This window comes from Furipterus horrens, unplaced genomic scaffold (genome assembly GCF_987537825.1).
Source record: "Furipterus horrens unplaced genomic scaffold, mFurHor1.1.pri manual_scaffold_8, whole genome shotgun sequence".
NCBI classification, from domain to species: Eukaryota; Metazoa; Chordata; class Mammalia; order Chiroptera; family Furipteridae; genus Furipterus; species Furipterus horrens.
In genome coordinates this window covers 77597281-77618493 of record NW_028327178.1, presented here as the reverse complement: position 1 = coordinate 77618493, position 21213 = coordinate 77597281, and the positions used below count along the sequence as shown (strand labels likewise).

Genomic DNA, 21213 nt, shown 5'->3' with positions numbered 1-21213 from the left:
CCTAAGCCACAGTTCCTGGCACACAGCTCCTAAAACCCTCATAATTTCTTAAGAGAGCTATAAAAGCACCTTTTTTGTTTGTTTGTTTGTTTGTTTGGGGGGTTTTGTAAAGAGATGTACCTTTTTTGAAAAATTTTTATTAAATTTATTGGGGTAACATTGGTCAATAAAATTATATAGGTTTCAAGTGTACAATTCTACAATACATCTCTAAATTTGCATTGTGTGTTTACCACTCAAATATTTGACCTCCCTTTACTTTTTACTACCTTTCCCACTGGTAATCACCATACTGTTTGTTGTCTGTATCTATGAATTTTTGTTTTTCTTGTTTATTTGTTGCTTTCAGTTTCATAGCCCATATGTGAGTGAAATCATATGGTTCTTGACTTTTTCAGTCCAACTTATTCCACTTAGCGTAATATTCTCAAGATCCATACTTCTATTTATTTCATTCTCAGTTTCTGAAATAGCTGCAGAGCAAAAAAAAGTGAAATGGGTGTCTTTTGTTATTCATAGCAAGTTCCTTTCAACCACTCCTGAGTTGATATAAATGAGGTGACTTTTGGAAAGTTCCTAGGTAATATAAGGATGAGGGCTGGTTGTCAGGAAAATGAAGCCTGTGATTAGAATGTAGGAATTTTCAGACCCCCACCTTAGACCTCAGGGTAGGGAGAGGGATTAGAGACTGAATTAATCACCAGTGGCCAATGAATAAATCAATCATGCCTGTGTAATGAAGCCTCCAGAGAAGTGCATAGACTCGGACAACAGTATGTTGATTATCAGAGGGAAAGGGGTTGGGGGGGGGGTCAGTAAAGGGTAAAGGGAACCAAATACATGGTGACAGGAGATGATTTGACTTTGGGTGGTGGGCACACAAAGCAATATACAGATCATGTGTCACAGAAATGGACACCTGAAACCTATATAATGTTATTAACCAATGTCACTCAATAAATTTTTTTTTTTTAAAGGGACAGAGTTCGGAGAGCTCTGGGTTGGTACATATGGAGGTGCTGGGAGAACGGCAAGCCCAGAGGAGGCATGGGACCTCTGAGTCCTTTCCCACATAATTTGCTCTATGCATTTCTTTCATCTAGTAAGTAAACTGTTTTCTGAGTTCTGTGAGTCACTCTAGGAAATTAATTGAACTCAAGAAGACATTCATAAGAACCTCCAATCTATATCTGTAGGTCAAAAGAACAGGTGACAACCTGGTTTTGTGACTGGCATCTGGAGTGGAGACAGTCTTGTGGGACTGAGCCCTTAACCTATGGGATCTGATGCTATCTCCAGGTAAACAGTGTCAGAACTGAGTTGAATTGTAGCACACCCAACTGGTATCTAGAGAAACAGAGAATTGCTTGGTGTAGGAAAACCCCTTCACATTTGGTGACCAGGAAGGAGCATCAGAAGAGAAGGACTGAAAGTAGAAGAGACATGCAGGAGTGTATTTTTCCTTCGCAAATGGGATTGTTTCAATATTTTAAAATTTGTTATTATATTGAGAGGGTACAGAAATGTTATGCATGCATATTATTAATAATATCTATTAGTGCTTGAAATTACAACTTGAATTCGATAAACACTGCATTGTTTACAATATGAACTTTAAATTAAGATGTTTTATATCCATGTACATTGAGTTATATCTTGAACCCATAATAGGGAGACATCCATTAATGTTGGAGGGCTACTCTGCAATTAGACAATGTATCAATGCAATAATATGTGAGATACTGTATCTCACTTGAATGTACTTCCTTATGTATTTCATCTTTTGTATTTTATTTTTAATGAAGTCACTGAACTTAATGAATACCTGTTCTGTACACGGCATTCTCCCAAACAGTGGGGTATGCAGACTTAAAACAAAAAGTTTCTGAAAAACTTATAACCCTGTTGGCAAGACACAATTTACTTATATAACAGCATATAATAACATATTTAATATATATATACACACACACACAAAGTACCTACGCTATACACATATTATAAATATGTGCATGTTTCCACTAGAATATATGAACAATTTCAATGTCTTACTGACCACCCGACACACAATAGGTGATCAATAAATATTTGTTAGATGAATAAATAAATAGCCCAATAGTGGGTCTGTGTTAAGTGTTTTTGGTCTTAATAAGGGCAAACTCACTGTATTAGGAAAAGGCCTTAAGGTTGAGCAAAGGGAAAATCTGCCCTTGGACATAGTAGGTTGAACTTGGATCCATATCATGGCACCAAGCAAGCACTAGAATGAGCAGTCACAGCTCTTCACTATTTGGACAAGGTCAATCTTGAGAAAGGTCATAAAGAAAAGTGCCAAGAGCTCAGAATATGACAGGTGCTTATCTGCTAGATGATCTGGACCTGAGGAAAGGCTAAAAGGCTATTTGGCCATGAATACAAACGCATGCTGTTCTGACACAGGCAACACTGGGAAAAGACACAACTGGCTTTTGGCATAGAGGGTAGTTTTACCATATCAAGAAGATAAGAATTAATGAGGAGCCAAGAAAAGACAGGAGCAGAGCCTGAGGTTGGAAGTAGTAGTCAAGAGAAGAGGGAGGCAGACTACTAAGGAGGCTCTATGGTAGTCCAGGTGAGAGGTCCTCAGTGCGTGTAGAAAGACACCTCCATGTGCTCTGTGGCTTCCCTTCCCCTGGGACCACTGAGGTGGCCCAGCGTGGCTGAACAGACCATACCCATTGCATCATGCTGAGTACACAGGGCAGCAGATGCTGCTTAGAGTAGAAGGGGGACCAGGAGAAATTCCATTCGGGACTGAAGTCAGGTGGCTCTACCAAGAAGCAGCATTTGGGTCACTGCTCTCCATCAGGAGGTCCAGGTATCACCACTTCAGAATGTGTGTAAGGGGTCACGGACCTCAACCTGTCATCTCAATCAAGTTATTTAGATGTCCTGTCATCATCATGTAAGATCAGCATGCAGTGCCTCTAGAACAGTTATCAGAGAATACTGGGCACTGATCAGAGAATACTGGGCACTGTTTCTTGTGAAACTCTTTCCCTAGTTCAAGTCTCCAACTTCTTTCCCTTTATTGGTCCATTGTGGCCTTGATCATCTCTGGAATTCCTATCCTGTCCTAATTCAATAGAACTCTAATTTGTGAACTTTAGGACACTGGGCAGGACCTAATTTTCAGCTTGTCATTCTTTACTAAATAAATTCCTTGTGGAATTTTAGCTGCCCTGTTTGATTTAATTGTGATTTTTACAGTCTATATACCAAGAAGCCTTGGGTTGTGGGTAACCATTTACTATGTCTAACAAATGAAACCATAAATATCTTAAAGTCTGTCTAATAGGCAAAAATAAGAGGTATGACTTTTAAATTCTTTTAAATATTATTGGAGAGAGATATTGTCATTATAGAACAACCAGAAAGAGAGCAACAGTAACCAAACAATTTTAATTCCATTTCTTCATTTGCATTTGTAAAAGCATCTCTACTGGAATAAATATAACATCAACGGTATTGAAAGACCAAATTGATTTGGCAGTTACCTTTAATTTATAGAAGGATGTGCAATAGACCACCAAACTCAAACAACTATAATCAAAAAACAATATCTGGGATAAAGCTATAATGTCACTCTACAGGTTAGCAGGTTTACCCAGACACACAACATTTTGTACAGAGAGTTTTAAATTAAGCTGAGATAAAAACTGAAATGTCACTCTATGAATCTGGGGAATTCCATATAAGCAAGGTCTATTTTGGACCTGTCTACCAGCAAGGGATAATTACTAAAGAGCAAAAAGGTCCTCCACCCACAAAATTGTCAGAAATATAGAAATCAAGTGAAGTACTACCGTGAGACTCATAAAAAGTTCTAAATTTGAAAAAGGGATAGAGAGATGTTTTCACTTGCACGTTTTCAATTACGCATATCCACCAAGAGAGACAGAGACAACTAAATATAGCCCAGTCAGTGGTGGCACACAAAACCCAAATCTAGTGTGCAACCAAAGAGGTTAACATTAGAAACACCATTCAACTCCAAACATTTCAAAGCAGCACACATACTTTAGAGCCACTTCTAATAAGAGCAAAATCTATACAGACAGTTAAGTGAACAATGTTGTTTTGATGGTGAGCACCATGAAGGAAAAGGGGGAGTACCAGTAATTCAAATTTTTCATTTCATACTTAAGTTTATGCATCAACTTCTGGGCTTAAGAAAAGAAGAATCACTCACTTTCTGTACCCATCTGGCTGGGCTCCATCCCAGGACTCCTGAGCCCTGTGGTTATTTCATGTTCACATCAGTTAATGCCACAGCTCGGCAAAAAACAGCATATTTAGGGACATACAGGTCCTCATGCCAACAATGTTAATGTTTGTGGGTTCAGAGGACCATGCATTTTTCTTTCCATTTTAATTGTAACAAACAAACAGTTGGCATTTCTACATTTATTATGGGTGTACAGGTTTAAAATTTATGCTAATGTAAATGAGTTCTATGAAAATAATGAAATACTCATGGCGTGTCTGGAGTGGGGTAGTATCTTCCTCCTTGGGGCTGCTCATATACCCTGAACCAAATTTGAGCTTCTTGTCATCAGACTTGGCCATGTGGCAGTTCATTCATCTACTGGCCCCAAGAGGTCACTCCCTATCACTCCTCAAGTCTTATGCTATTGGATCATTGTTTCTCTGACACCTGTCCTGCCATAATTCCTAGAGATTTCAAGGTATGAAGTTTACACTTCTAACTCCCTGATCTCTCAATTCCTTGATTTCTTCTCTCCTAAGAATCTTGTCTTCTACTCTGTCTGCCACTCACTCTCTGTATCATACCCTAGTCTTTGTGATTATCAACAACTTCCACCTCTACCATAGATATTGTTTACAAGCATTTTACTAACTATTATCCCTCACTTTCCAGTGAGAACCCTTTAGTACCCATTCCCAACAATTCTTCAACCTGGCCCTCAGACCCCTCAAGTTTTCACTTCAATCTTTAAGTGGGCTAAAGTCCATGGTCCGTCATTATAATTAATTCCCTGTAGAAACTATCAACTATTTTGTACTGGTGTTGTCCACCTTACTACCTGGCAAAATTCTAAGCATAATTAAATCTTACTCCATGCCTGGACCTGTAAGCTGAATTTGGCTGGAGAACGGAACTACCATGGCTAACTACTCTCTTTAAATTCATGATCACTAACCTCAGTGCCGACCCTTGATGTTGCCCAGCAATCATACATTTCCCAAGTACAGATATTTACTTTCTCATTTCTCCTCAAATCTCGTATCTCCTTCTTTACCCTAACTCTGCAGCTGACCTTGCTTCCCAATTCCTTGAGAAAAAGAGAAGCAATCAGAGAGAATCTCCATAACTCCCTCCCCCTAAATCATCTTGATTCATGTGCATGGTCCTTTTTTTTCTCACCCATTCAAGGACCTCACAACAACAATTCATTCCCCACATTACACCTCCCGAAATACACACAGTAGTCACTTGTCTCTCTCCTGGATCATTCTGCTAAATCCAAGTTCCACTTTCCAAAGCCTCCTTGCCTATATTCTATTAATATTCTATTAATAGTCAGCATTATAGCCAGAATGACTGTGTTAAAATGTATGTCAGGTCATTAAGTCCTCTTCTCAAGATTCTCCATGGCTCCCATATTACAATGGCTTGTAAGACCCTATATGATGGCCCTTAACACCGCTTTGAGCTCATCCCTAACCATCCTCTCCCTTGCTCACTCTACTCCAGCTACACTGGCCTCCCTGCTATTTCTCAACCTCTCCAGATACACAGCTATTGCCTGTGTACATGCTTTTCTGGAATATTCTTCCCTCCCTTGGCCACATGGCTTCTGTCTCCCACTTCTGGATTTTTGTTCAAATGTCACTTTCTAAGGACATTCCTGATGATGTTCAAAACCTGTAAGTTCCTCTACTGTACTTATTACCCATCTCTCCTGCTTCATTTTTCTCTGTAGCTCTTACTATATGATACTATATGACAGATTGTAAGTTTTACATAGTTACTTACTGTCTGACTTTATAAAATATAAGTTCTATAAGGACATGACTTTGTTTTATTCACTGCCATAACCCCAGTGCCTAGTCTAAATACTGAAATGTAGTGTATGGTCAAATACTTATGAAATAAATGAATAAATGCTTTTTTTTTTTGACCACCACCCCCAAATAAAAGGGCTCTTCTGTATCATTTAAGTCAGAAATTGATAAACTTTTTCTGTAAAAGGCCAGATAGTAAATATTTTCAATTTTGCAGGCCATCCAGTCTATTACAACTATTCAACTCTACCACTGAAATACAAAAGCAGTCACAGGCAGTATGTAGACAGATAAGTGTGGCTGTGTTTTAATAAAATTTTATTTTCAAAATCAGGTGGGTAGCAGGATTTGATCTCTGAGCATAATTTGTCAAATCCTGATCTAGGCTATTATGCTGCACTGGGCTTAAAGTCTTGATCATCAATTCTCCCAGAATTTATTAAATAGAGTTCATAACTTCTAGAACTACAAAGAGCCATCTAGAGCAAGTGTTGGCAGAGAGAACAGCAGTAGGTGTTAGGCTGGAGGAGTCAGACCTGACCTTGATTCAGCCACCTCCGTACTTGAGTTCTGGCTAGGAAAGAATTCAGACTCCAACTATAAGAGAAAGTTTATTTACAAGTCACAAGGGTAGAAGAAGTTAGTGGTAGAAGAAATAGGCTCAGGAAACAAAGAGGCAAAAGCAGGGGCCCCTAGAGCTTAGGAGAGAGGAGGGTAAAGGTAATGTGCTTGGGGCGGGGCAGAGCAGCAAGAAGGGAGAGGCCTGGGTGAGCTCTTGGAAGAGAGAGCAAGCTGGGTCCTCCATTCTCAGGGCTTTTAAGAGTGGAAATTTTAGGGGAGGTGGTAGGGGAGGATCTCAATGGAATATTCATCAGTTTCCCAGTTGTGTCCTTTCAGGGTCATGGTCTCCACTGATTGATCATTGCCATGGAAGTGGGTCACTGGTCAATACAGCTGGTCCTGATGTCAGCCATGGCATCGCTTGTCTGGTTTTGCTACTTTTCTGGTCCTGAAGCTGAAACACAACTGAGGCCTTAGATATATCTGAGGCAGGTCAGAATGTCATTGTTCTGGGGAATCAATGCTTAAGAGCTATTCTCCAGCCTCCTTTTTCATTCCCCCTCTACGGGGATCCAACTTGAGTGACCAGCAATATGCGAGGGGAGGTAAGGTTACCCTGGGGCAATGTCCTTATTTTCCCAGTTTTGCCCATTGCTAGGCACCTTAGGCTTTCTGTTCCGATTCTGAAACTGGTCAAACAACTGTGCTCTGCTAACTGCTTAACACAAAAGGATCATCTAATCCAAACCCTGTGGGAGACAGTAGATGCTTACCTAGCATCCATCCTTTCTTTCCTTCTAATTATAAGAAGCCCAATTTTCTTGGGACAACAATATGCTCAACTAAGTAACTCTATTTCTCAGCTTCTCCATAGCTAGAAGTGAACATGGGACACAGATCTGGACAATGAAACACAAAGAGAAGTCATTTGAAGGGGCTTTTTAAAAGGTCCTTTAAAGAGGACTGACATGTGGCACACACATTCCTTTTGCTCTTTACTCATCCCCCTCTTCCTGTTTGAAATGTAAATATGATGTCCAGGGAGTTGTGAAAGCCACACTCTAAGAGCAGAGTAGAAGAGGGGGCACAGGTCCTCTGGAAGTCTTATTATGAGAATAAAAATTAATCTCTTGTTAAACCATGAGGCGTGGTTCTTAAAGACAAGTCTTTAAGGAGAGAAGATAAATCTTTGGTTAAGTTACTATATGTTGCATTTTAAGAGAAATAAATCACCCAAGATCCTAAAAGCCAGGAAGTGACAGAATAGAGACTTGAACTTATCCTGTGACTTCCATTTCAGTAGTCTTCCTGTAACACAGCAGTCATGGCAGATTGCTGGGAGAAGGCAGGGGGTGGGGAGAAAACCCAAAGGTGGAATTGAAGATTAGAAGGTGCGTGCCCTCCCTGCAAAGGGAGGGGTGGCAGAAGAAGGGAGATTGCCTGAGGCAATTATAAAAGAAAGCAATACAGCAGCGCAAACCAGCCCAGCAGCACCAGCATGCATGGCTGCCACAGCGGACCAGCTTGTGACTCAGCAGAAGGGAGCTTGTACAGAGCATGTGTGGTTTAAGACATCTGCCCTCTTGGGCAAACTGGCAACCAGAAGAGGAGCAAAGGCAAATATGGCGGATGTTAGCACACATTGGTTAAAAAGACAAATGTTCCATCGTGTAGGGATTTCTTGTCCCAGTCTTTAAAATAAAATGCGCCAAGAAATGCAATTTCTTTCCCCTCTTCTGCCTAGCCTGGTTGGCCACATGGAGCCTGACTCCTTGAGACTGGCAGGTTCTCTAGAGACCGCATGGCCAGGCTCCAAGTCCCTGCACCCTTCCTACACAGAAAGTGGCAGTACTACCTGAACTGTGACTGGGAACCTGCCAAGCCGCCTAGATAATCCTGCTACAGTTATCTGCATTTAATAAAGGATGGTACTTTTAGGAGTGAGAAAAGATATTCCAGGTGCATTCTTGAACTGGCAAAAGGGTGGCAGGGTTATTTTTCTTTGGGTATTTTTAAAGGGAGTGGGGCCCTGAGGCAGAAACTTGTCACTGTTTCAAAACTATATAACCTTTAAATAAACACCCCCTTTCCTTTTCACCAAACTCCTGTCTCCAGAGTTATATCTCTAGGCAGTGAGCAATGGAACCCCACTGACTGTTCTGGAACAGCACGAGGCTGTTTGGTAACATTTCTCTTATGCTAGTCCCCTCTCAAAGACAGACTAAAAGACACAATATGCTATTCCATGCAAAACAGACAGCATGTAAATTAGACAAGTCTTGTTTCCATACAAAAAAGATCATTTGTGAGGCTGAAATAACTAGGAATTCTGGGGATTCTACCCAGCTTCAGACATGGTTGAATCCACACTGCTGAGAGCTCCTAAATCAATCCTGTCATTCACAAACCACACTTTGGCATAAAAGTACACATAGCTTTGACATAGCTTTGTGAGAAAAGCCCAAGAAAGGATTTTGATCAGCCTCACTTGGGTATCAAGTTTATTGTTGAACCAACCACTATAGCCAGAATGCTGACAATTCTGATTGGCTTAGACTGGGTCACATGCTCACCCACAGCACTGAAGATGGGACAGTACCACCTAAATGGAGTCTGAATAATTCCTCTCAGTTAAAAAAATAGGGGTATTGATACTGTACTAGGCAGTCAGACAGGCATGAGCAGAGTAGAAACTATAGGCCAGGTACAGAAGGTCACCAGGGTGGAAAGCCATGGGTACCTAACGATGGACAATTGTAGGGTGGGACCCTGCCCCAGGGTGACCTTCCCTCCCCTAGCATATCGCTGGTCACACAGTTTAGACCCCTGACATTTCATATTGCTGGTCATGCAGTTCAGATCCTTCCTTTACCTTCCCTCCCCGGACATGTTGCTAGCTAGTTCTGTGGTAGACCCCTTTAGAGGAGGAACAAGAGGGCCAGAAAAGAGCCTTATGTGACCCCCCATATAAGTCCTCATGTTATCATTGGTGTTTAGCTAGATACTGAGAAGGGCAGAAAAGGGAACTAGGCATTGAGTTTAGTAACCTGGAGAATATACGCCTGCTTGCCAGCCAGGAAGCTACAGCTTTACACCCCAGGAGAACACGACTTTGTGCCGTGCCAAGGGGATTAACACTCCTCCCTTCCCCACTCCACTACCAGATTGTTGCGGGGCACAGGGTAAGGAGATGGGCCATAGAGGCCTGTCAGTGAACTACGGGGCATAGAGATACCCAAAGCCCACAAAAGCTTGGGAAGCTGATTGGTTATTTTGAAAAGGTACCTGGTCTGTCCCAAGCCCAAACTAATATAATCCCAGAAGAACAAAGCAGCTCTTTCTCTCTCTCTTGCCCACCTGGATCTTGCCCAGAAGAATATGACCACGTGGGTCTGCCAGCCACCAGGGTCCATGGTAGATGGCATGGACTCCAAAAGGACGAGGCTTTCTCTTATCTCTGACCTAGGACCTACACTTGCCCAGTGTGTTCATGAGTCCTCTCTCCATAGCCACGTGGCCCTAGTGGCTGCATGGCCCATGGCCGTGGGAACTTCAGGAGGGAGCCTGAATACTGCAGCACAGCAATAAATCGTAGCTGGAGACACACTCTAATCTAGCTGGATCCTGAACTGGGCTGAATTTTAATATGGAGCAGAAACTCTGGACACTAGCTTTTGTGTTGTGCCTACTGAAGACAATATTGGACTGTTTTCACGGGGAGATGGACAGAGATGAGACATTGGGAAGTCAGGAGGGGAATCCCCTTTTTTTATATCATTAATAAAGTTCACCATGGATACTCCTTAGGAAATTCTTTTCCTTTAGATACCGTAAGAACCCCACTTCCACTGATTACACTTGCATTGAGCCCTAGAGATAACATCTAGGCCTCAGTTGTGTTTTAGCATCAGTTCCAGAAAAGCAGCCAGGCCAGGTGGAGTCATACCACTGCTGACATCAGGACCAGATGTGATGACTAATGACCCTGTCCTACTGCTGACCAATCAGTGGAGACCATGATACTGATGGGGCACACCTGCAAAGCTGATGCATATTCTACTGATATTATTCTGAGACCACCCTCAAATTCCTAGCCTTTGAAACCCTTAAGACAAAGACCCAACGAGTGTCTCTCTCTCTCTCTCTCTCTCTCTCTCTCTCTCTCTCTCTCTCTCTCTCTCTCATGCCCACACCTTTCCTCCTCTCCCCTTTGCCCAGACACATTCTCTCTGCCTTTCTTTTTCCCAAGCTCCAGGCCCTTCTTTTTGCTTCTAAATTTACCTGAGTCCACATAGCTGAGCTGGTTCACTTCCTCTACCTCTGTCATTATTTCATTCCGGAACTTGTGATGAATGCCAAAACAGATGACTATTGAGCAAGCAATGAGTGATGAAGCATTTTCTCTTGCAGGGCGGCGTCATGACTCATACAAGTTTCAGCAAGTGCAATGAGTCCTGAGCAAGCTCCAAGTGCTGAAACATTTTTTTCTCATCAAAATGCAAAAAGTACAGGGTTTGACAAGTTCTGAAGCCAACAATTACCGAGGTATGACTGTAAACTTCCTCTTATAATTTCAGTTCCTTGGCTCTGAATTCTTTCCTAGCTGAACTCAAGAACTGGGGTTCCCGAACTGACGTCCAACATCCTGGTGCCATTCACTGTTAACAATACCAGAAGATGGGGGAGAAGAGTGTTGAAGTTATGTGCATGCACATACATATATATGCATACTTTTTTTTGTACCGACCCTAGGAAATTAAGAGATGTGGGTTGTACACTTAGACCTGCAGGTTGCTATGTTGATACATGATTTGGTTCTGAGTTTTCCAATCATTTACCAAAAGGAGATGACTCATCCAACATTAGTATTAAAAGATGATCTGAAGGATATCTGAAAATCTTTGAAAAGTATAAAGTGCTATACAATTATGTAGAATTATTATAAGTGAATAAAAGCAACTAATATAAAAGGAAGTATGAGAGTCTTTCTTACCTCATCCAAACCTATAAAATATTTAAAGCAACAGTTACTATGATAACTATCCTTAGGAAGCCTCAGAGCAAAATCTTCCTAGACAACAAAGGAAGTACACCACTTTCTCCTCAAAAATGACTTGCCTCATTCTATCCCATCCTTGTTCTAGTCATAACTCTTCATTCTGCTGATTTTCAAGAACCAAAACTAAAATATTTTAAAATAAATGTGCACACAGTGTTTTAAACTTTAAATTACTTGCATGAATTTACACGTACATGGTCATTTGCTGTGGCATCTGTTTGCAATAGAAATAGCCTAAATGTCCACTAAAAAGAGGATATATAATAAAATTATAATGTATTCATACAATAGAATACTATGTAGCTGTTAAGAAGAAACTTGACTAATTCAGATAAAATTTCTTAGATACATTCAGTGAAAAAAAATCAAAGTAAAGGATTGGTATATGGATGGCTACCACTAGTGTAAAAAGCAAGAAAAGACCACACACCCCATACCACCCATAAATGCATGGGATATCACTGGATGAATACAAAGAAACTAATTTTCTTGGTTACTTCTACAAAGAAGAGCTAGGTTGGCTGAAGGACAGAGTGGGAGAGAGGCCTCTCCCTGTTTTTTTCTTCAGTATCTTTTGAATCTTGTACTATGTGAATATATTACCTTTGTGCCAAATGAATATTAGACTGATAGTATAATATAGCATAAATCTTATGAAAGGATAAATATACCACTAGTCACACAGATTTATAATAACCAAGCACAGAGGTCGATACACTTGGTTACCAGAATAATCAACTCTATTTAATCATCTAACAAAATAGCTGTGTTAACATAGGGTAGTGGTTAGAATATAACAATCATCCTGCCCTACTCTACCAACTTCATTTGAGCAAACTTATGCTTCTATTAGCAGAAACATATAGGAAATGAGGTGATCAATTAAGATATTCAAACAAGAATACCTCCATTTATGTATGCAAGTATGTATATATGTACATGTGTATGTTCAAAATTAAAAAGTGGCCTGTTCTTCAACAAACTGTACATTTCAGAGATATTCACTAAGAATATAGAAGAAACAACTTAGGCGTGTATTCAGCAATAACTAACAGAAACCAAGACTTACTATGACTTAAACAAATTAAAAGTTACTCTTCTCACCCAACAGGAAGTCTGGAAGAAAGTGGCTTGAACTCCCAGCAGTAGGTCTACAGTGTCACCTATCCATTCCCCCACGGCTGTAATATGGATGCTTTTACTCCAGGCATCACACCCATAGTTAGGACAGGAAGAAGAGAAAAGGGATGATGTGAGCCCATTTTATCAAGAAAACAAAGGCTCCTCCCAGAAAATCAAGCAAACTCTTATTACATCTCACTGTCCTTACCCATATTGTATGGCTATTCCTAGCTGCAAGGAAGTCTTAAGGTGTGAATATTCAGTTTTTAGAGTGAATTAATAGAGGCATGCAAGAGCAAACCAGGCTGAGAAAGATGACTGGAGGAGCCAGCCCACAGCGTGTGACACAGTCTTTGACAGAGTGCAGAAGATGGCAAGGAGAGGTGATAAGTACGACTTCTGACAGTTTACAGTCTTTATTGCCTGCTTTCATATTAAGAATATTTTTTAATTTTTTATCTTATGTTTTCCACTATCATTTATCTCCCTTACACCCCACCCCCCTTCCCACAATCACCACATTGTTATTCATGTCCATGAGTACATTTTCCTTTTGTTCGATCCCTTACCAAATAAATGTGACAATATTATGGTTAAATGCATGAGTTCAGAAGTGAAAATATTGAGAGCTTTTCACAAATCCAAAGATAAAAAACTAAGCTACAATTCATATATTTATATTTATGTACTTCCCTATTAAAATGTAATTCTCCTGTCAAATAAATGCACATCCAAAATTTACACACATATACTTTCTGTATATTTCTTCTTAAATGTAACTCTTCATTTGTTTAACTAATTTATAATCTTAATTAATTTCTCAGGATCTATAAACCAGTTGTGTTCCCTCGGCTTTGTTAAGTGGTAAACAGTTTTGTTATAACTCGAGTCCCAAAGATTTGCTACTTTATCATATTCTTTCTTACAAAAAAATGTCAATTACCTTATAGAGTCACCATCAGCCTACAGTACAAAAGCATTACACACATAAATATGTTTTTTCTGAGCCATCTGAATGCGTTTCAAATATTATAGTCTATCATAAATAATTCCGAAGACATCTCTTAAGAACATGGACAGTCTCTTACTTAACCACAATATTATCATGTCTAACACTATTAATAGTAATTCTGTTAATTAGTAAATTTATAAATATTCTTATTTATTCTATTAAATGTATTTGTTTTAAAAAGTATTCTTTTTAATCAAAAGACTGATCATTCCCAAATACTTGTATTTAAAATGTATTGCTTCAAAATTAGTCAACCAAAGGGAGGTAATTTTCACCTACATCATTTTTATCAGTTGCCAGTCAATTACTATTTGGGTTGGATTCTTTAAACACAGGTTTCTATATTCATAAAATGGCCACTTGTTTTGCATCTTTGTATCTAAGTAGTTACAGAATATAACAAGAAGTCCTTTTGAACATTATATTTTACAGGAAGAAAAGGAAAGAAGGGAAGGACAATAGGCAGGGTTATTTTTGACCTAAAAAAACTTCTAAAACATACATATGCCACATACAGACTTAGAGCAACACATTCAAAATTTACTCACCCCCAAGTAATTACAGAATTCCTAATCACAAATTCAAGTAAGTGAAGAAGTGAAGTATTTTAAATAAACATAAATCTGCTACTCAAAACAAGGAAGATACTCTGAGCTTACCCAATTTTAAACTGAAAATCAACCCAGAAGGGAGGTAAAACAACAGAAAATCATCATTGTCATTGGGCCTCAGATGTACTTTTGAGAAGCACTCAGCACAGACTGCCCATGATTAATGCTAACGAATGGACTGGGTTTTACCACATTCATAAAAAGTTAGGAAAAATGTTGTTTACATATACTCTGTTCTTCCCTCATGAATATATGGTCTTCACAGGCTCAAAAATCAGTTACTTTAAAATATCTGATGACTGATAAAAAACAGGTTACAATGAAGGGAAGCAACTTTACAACGATAAAAACAATTCTAAAACCTATTATGAGCATTATTATAATTATGGATTTAATTATTTACCCACATTCACCAAGTGTAACTTAAACCGTATTCAAACTAATCACTCAATATACTGTACAACTCAGCCTTCAGCTTCATGATTTAATTTTCCTTTCCTTCTTGCAACATTATAATTATGCGCTCTGAGTTTACTGTAACTAATATTAGTGGTTTTCTCCACATGCTCACAAACTAAAAGAAACAGAAAAAAACAGAAAAAAAAAAAGCTTTTTGATCACCTAATCAGTACCCTTACGAGAAAACAATTGTTAATATGGAAACAAAGATTTTTACTTTTTTTTTTTCTGCATGGGATAAAACAAATTCCTTGTGTGGTTTTAATTATATCCTAATACTTCATAAATATCTTATAACATAAAAATAAAGTACCTACTGTGAATAGCCCAGCACCTCCCAATTCTGTGATGGCACCAACCTTTATAATTAAGTCCATGGTCCCTAAAAATTAAATAGACCAGCAACAAAACTATGGTTCTTTTTAAAGCAACATAACACTGTTTACAGAACTGTTGTTGTTTTCTACTTTTTTAGTACTGTGCTTATTATTTTCTTTCTAACCAAATAATATTAAGAACTTATTTCCAGCTATCAAAATTTGATACCTAATATAAATGGCCTTTTCTTTGTTTCCCAAAGGACCTGAGTAAGAACACATCTGCAGTTAACATAATCATTCTCTGCTATTTAAAATGCCCCAATTTGGGGGAAGGCAGGTATAAAGGGACTAAATGGTAACGGGAAAAAAACACAATGAAAAATTAAAATTTTTTTTTTAAATAAGAAAATGAGAAACTCCAAGTGTGCAAAATATATGAGATTTCCAGGACCTAAGAGAAGGCTATAAAATTCTTGTGTAAACAGAAAGTCTTGGCCAAGGGAGAAAAACAACTTCAGTTGTGAATGCCCAAAGCTCTATAAAGTTATACTTCTGTTGCTGACTACCCATTTCCATTTATTCTGATAGTCCATCTTGTTAGTCAGCTGATGATCAATTCTGTTAGTAATTTAATACAATAACATGTTTTTCTTATTTTTTTATTTGTAAGAGGAGAGGAAAAATTGAAAAATGATCGAGGCTGCGCCAAACAGGCTTATTAGCTTTATTCTCCTTTAGCAACAAAACATCAGCCATGTCACAAAAGATAACTTATGGGTTTCCTGGAAATTGTGATGATTCTGTTTCTTACACTCACATGCACTCAACTTACCTCTCAAGCCCCAGCCCCACATATCCCACTAACTGTCTTGCTTACAAATACCTCTAGGCCATAATGGTCAAAGTCAATCCCATTCTCTCTGCATGTCCAGTGTTCCATACATGACATTCTTATAATCTCTTACTGGCATGCAATTTCAAGTCCATCATAATCAAAATTCTAGTTTTGTTTTGTTTTAATGACTCTTTGTCTATATCTGTCACATTCAATAGACAACCCAGCCCCAGAGATTCTCTGAGAGTCTCTGGTACCTAACACCCCTTTCTACCCAGACAAATTCGGCTTTCTCTAATTGTCACAGCCCTCACTCTGCAGGTAAGGGTTTCCCTCAGCCAACAATCAGAAGAGTACATACATGGCTTTCAATAAATATTTGTAAATAAAAAGATGGTTACAATTCTGAAAGTATTATATAAAAGTCCAGGGCCCAAGAATTCATAATAAATAATGCTTTAGGAGATGCTTAATATATTGTTTTCCTTATTTTGCAATTTGGACATGTGAGTATAATAAGCTAAATTCACAGTGTTTACAAACAATGAAGAAACATCTTTGATTTTTTAATAAATAAAGAGAATAAGTTCTTTTAGGAGTCCCTCAAGCTCCAGATAGCTGCAAAGGAAAAAGATTTTAATGTTTAAAAAAGAGAAACATGCATAAAGAATATGGACAAAGGTCTTGTAAAATTTCCAAATTGCACTGAGGAAGAGAATGGAGTACTTCTGAAGTCTTCTAAACTATAAAGAAATTCATGAAATAGAATCAATAACCTCAGGTAAAAGGTTGAAATGTGCAACTCTAATGTACTTTTGTTCTTCTATGAAAAGCTGATGCTCATGAATTATTGTGGTTTTAGCTAAAAATCTGGTCATTAAAAGAACATATTTATTGAATATAATTCTTCCATTTGGCACAAAACCTCAAGAGTGAACTCCCTTCAACCTCAACTGTTGATGGCATTCTGTATATGACAATAAACCTATAATGTCACTAATGTAAGAACATTTCCCAAAGGAATAAAAGAACATAGAGCAAAACCACTTTTTTACCATAACATATACACCACACAGAATTTTTTGACAATGGTCACATACACTGTAAGTTGATATTACTAATAACTTAGCTTAGAAATTCAAAAAAAAGAAGAGACATTTGAGATTTATAGATCAGTGCTTCCCAACCTTTTTGGCACCAGGGACCGATTTTGTGGAAGACAATTTTTCCACGGACGGGGTGGTAAGGAATGGGTATGTGTGTGCATGTGATGGTTTCAGGATGATTCAAGCACATTATATTCAAGCTCACCTCCTGCTGTGCAGCCTGGTTCTTAATAGGCCTGGATCAGTACCGGTCCCTGGCCCAGAGGCTGGGGATCCCTGTTATAGATAATATTTTGTCAGCCATTATATTTAATAGTGTGTAGAGCCAACTAACAATGTTCTGTGACATTACTTGTTGAGAACAGGGCAGGAAGTTATAATGCCACCCTGAAGTTCAAATACCACACATGCAGCAACAGTTTGCATGAAAAAAGAATAATTCATAAAACCAAGTTTGTTCAAAAATAACCAAGAATAAGAAAAGTTACATCTGAATCATTGTAAGGGCTTGTGTGTGTGTGCATGTGTGTAATCACTTAAAAAGCACAACTAAAAAGGAAGTCTATTTATTTCTTTTCCCTACTTAACTAAGCATTCAGTCTATAATCAGCTGGTTAGCATGAAGTATTATTAAGGCACTATTTTTACAGTACCCATTTTTATGGGTTTTGTATGTTACACGAACAGTGGTTTTTAAAAAAATGCATGAATTGGTTACTCTATTTTATGCTTCCTATATTAAGTGAAACCAAAGTTCTGGATCTTGGTATAATGGTAATGTAAGTGGAAACAAAAAGAGTTTAATCTTCAAAGTGTCTTTCAATTTTAGTCTATTTATTCTATCACATTAAAGTCTCAATTTATCGAAAATAGATTTTTAAAGAACCCCATGTTTAAGATAATTTCAGTGTGTTTCAAATTGCAAAAAAAAAAAAGGAAAAACCTTCATTTTAATAAGTCACTGACAACTTTAGAAAGAATACATAAAAAGAAATTATTTCATCATGAGTGTAAAGTTACTTTTTTTTTTAAAGAAAAACCTTTATTAGTGCAGGAGGTCACAGGTATCAAGCACACCACTACTCAGAAAAAGAAGAGTTATTTTACAATTCTGCTAAGCCATTTTAAAATCTTTCATTTAAGGTAATTTTACCATTAATAAAACTTAGCTGTCAATTAAAAGAATATCACCCAAACAGTACAAAAAAAAAAAAAAAAAACCAAAAACTTTCAAACACTATAAGCAGATAATTCACAAGTTAATAAAAAGGCCAAATTATAATATATAAAAAGTTGCTCACCTCATTCATCAGAGAAAGACAAAATAAAACTGGAAACCATTTTTTTTAATCCACAATTTTGTTTATGTTTTAAAAATCTGATCCTGGAATTTTTAGGACTGCGTTCAGTATACATTAGGTCATGGGACCCAGTGGCAAAATGCAATACTGCAGTAGTTTTAAAGGGGAGAATAGTTTCAAAGAGGAGAGTACAACAAACCAACAGAAGAGAAAGGAATGAGGTTCAGGAACTCCTTAGCACAGACCCAACTCTGAAGAAGTAGAAGTAGCTAGTAAATCTGTCATTTTATTTTTTATTTAATGACTTTCAGAGAGAGATAGAGAGAAATATTAATTTATTATTCCACTTATTGATGCATTCATTGGTTGATTCTTTTATGTGCTCTGACTGGGGATCAAACCCTCAACCATGGCATCTCAGGACAATGCTCCAACTGAGCTATCTGGCCAGGGGCAGTGAATCTGCCATTTAAGGTTCAATAAAGTGCTTCAGGTCATACTCAACCTGTGGAAAGTTATCATGTGCCATAATTAACCACCTATTATATGGTTCCCAGGAAGTTAACTTCTCTTGAGCATCTAGTTTTCTCCTCTTACTATTCCTTTCCACTAATGTTCTGAAAATGCATCAACTATAACTGGACAACTAATAACACATTATATAAATTACATATGCTATTAAGGCCAAGAATTTGGATTCCCTTAAAAATGGCATTCAACAATGGTAATTGTTAAAACAAAAGAGCAATAACCTGAAGTCTGATTTTGATATATCAGAGGATAGAGTAATGTAAATGTAATCAACGTTTTTTCTGGAAAATCACTAGAGGCAGACTTCAAAGTCCTGTTTCTAACACATTCCTGAATTTACATTTGGCCATTTGGCCATTGGTAAATTCTTATTAATATGCATTTATATAATTCCATTATTTATGTCTTCTTAAGCTCAGTTCAAATAACAGCAAGAAAGCTTATACAGATAAGATCTCTTCATATTAAAACTTTCTACAGTTAATTCACTCTGTTCTTCCTTCAAATAAATAAATACAGTTCCTTCATGCCCATAATCTGTCTTTCATTCTCTCTTTTCCCTAGAAACATTTCCTAATAGGGGAAGATACTTATTAAAGGCCTGAACAACAGTGAAATTCAGTTTTAGCCTCATTTGTGGAAGCTTCCATTTATCCCATCAGTTGCATGCTTATCTAGCTGAGTTTCTATGTGGACTTCTATAAATTCTAAGTAGAAACAACTTAGAGATTAAATATATTTGAGTAATTAAGCCAAAATTTTGGCAAAATAAATAGTTTGGAGCAACCCTTGCTTAGCTGGGTCCCCACCAGTACCTAAACAAAGGGCTGGGTTAGAGGTATGATTGAATACCTGGATATCTGTGAGAAAACTAGAAGAAAAGAATTGATCACTGGTGTGAGTTTCTGTCCCTCTTCCTAAGCTGGTGAGGGTGGAGGAAAAAGAGGAGACAATAAAAAATAACCAGCTATATTTGGAGGATCCTAGAATAGATGAAGCCTAAAGAGACAAAAAGGCAGGGAGAGAAAGAAGTCTGCCATTGCCATGCTACCCTCTGGCCAGCAAAAGTAAAGTAGGAAAAGTAGCCTAATATGCATGAGGAATTGGCAATCTCACTAATTACCCCAAGCTTTCAGACTGACTGACTCCACTACCACTAGCATCTGCTGTCAGTGCTGAGGAAACCACAGACACCATATTGAATTCAACAGCAACAGAACCCAGTAACCCACAGGTAGGTAGAGGGCAAGTCCCATTTCAGCAGAAGCCAACAGTGGGAAGAGAATAACCATGAACCATAGTTTCTCCCACAGTGACAAAAAAAGCTCCCCAGAATCCAGTTACCACCCAAAGGAGATAGAAGAGGGGACAAATATAAAGTGCCATGTAAAAAGAGATTAGGGGACTGATGGAATGAAGGCAAGGAGCCAGGCATTAATCTGAGTTAGAGAACATAAACAGAGTTAAAATAGTACCCTTCCTGTGATTTCCAGTGTGTGCTGAAGAGAGACAGTAGGGTGTGAGCCACAAACCCAGGACAACATCCATCCGTGACCTGGGCAACCTAAGCCTGGGGATAACCTATCCACAGCCTTCTCAACATGGAAACCAGAGGCTCCCTGGGCTGCACACCATCACCTGTCAGGACTCCTTTGTTAAGGCCCTGCACAACCTACATGAAGCCCCTGTGGCCCAGAGGATTTCTTCTGCAAGTGCCCTGTGGCCTGTGTGCTCTGAAGACCTCTGTGTATACAGCACACCCAGCCACCAACAGCTGATTAGCTGCTCCCTGTCTGTACTCTATAGTGTGTGGCCTATTGCTTACCCAGCAACTCCAGACCAGTCCCACCCCAACTATACTAGTAAACTTCTCTGCTACCTGGTGGCCAAACCACACCTTCTCCAAAAAGGTCTGAGCTCCTTCTAATTATATCCTTCCTTGGACAGTCTCTCAGCTCTAGAGTACCACATAGTTTTCTTATATTTTATAAAAACTTTCATCGTAGTTAACGATTCCTCCTGAATGGATCCAGAAGGCTACATCTTCCTAATTTCAAAATCAAAGGCTATCAATATTTTCACTTTCTCTACTGATGCTTCTCTCAAAATCACCATTTCTTCTCCATTCCCCAGACCATTCTCAGCCCCTAATGTCTCTCTCCTACAGGATGGTCTTGGACAACTTTAGCTTTACTCTATAGCTCTCCTCCCAAACACATTTTCTTTG

General features: G+C 38.5%; 1 protein-coding gene across 7 annotated transcripts in view; it reads right to left on the bottom strand.

Annotated features, from left to right (window-relative positions):
- Positions 1–21213, bottom strand: part of TASP1 (taspase 1) — a 350594-nt gene that overhangs the window by 95064 nt on the left and 234317 nt on the right. The window lies entirely within an intron of this gene.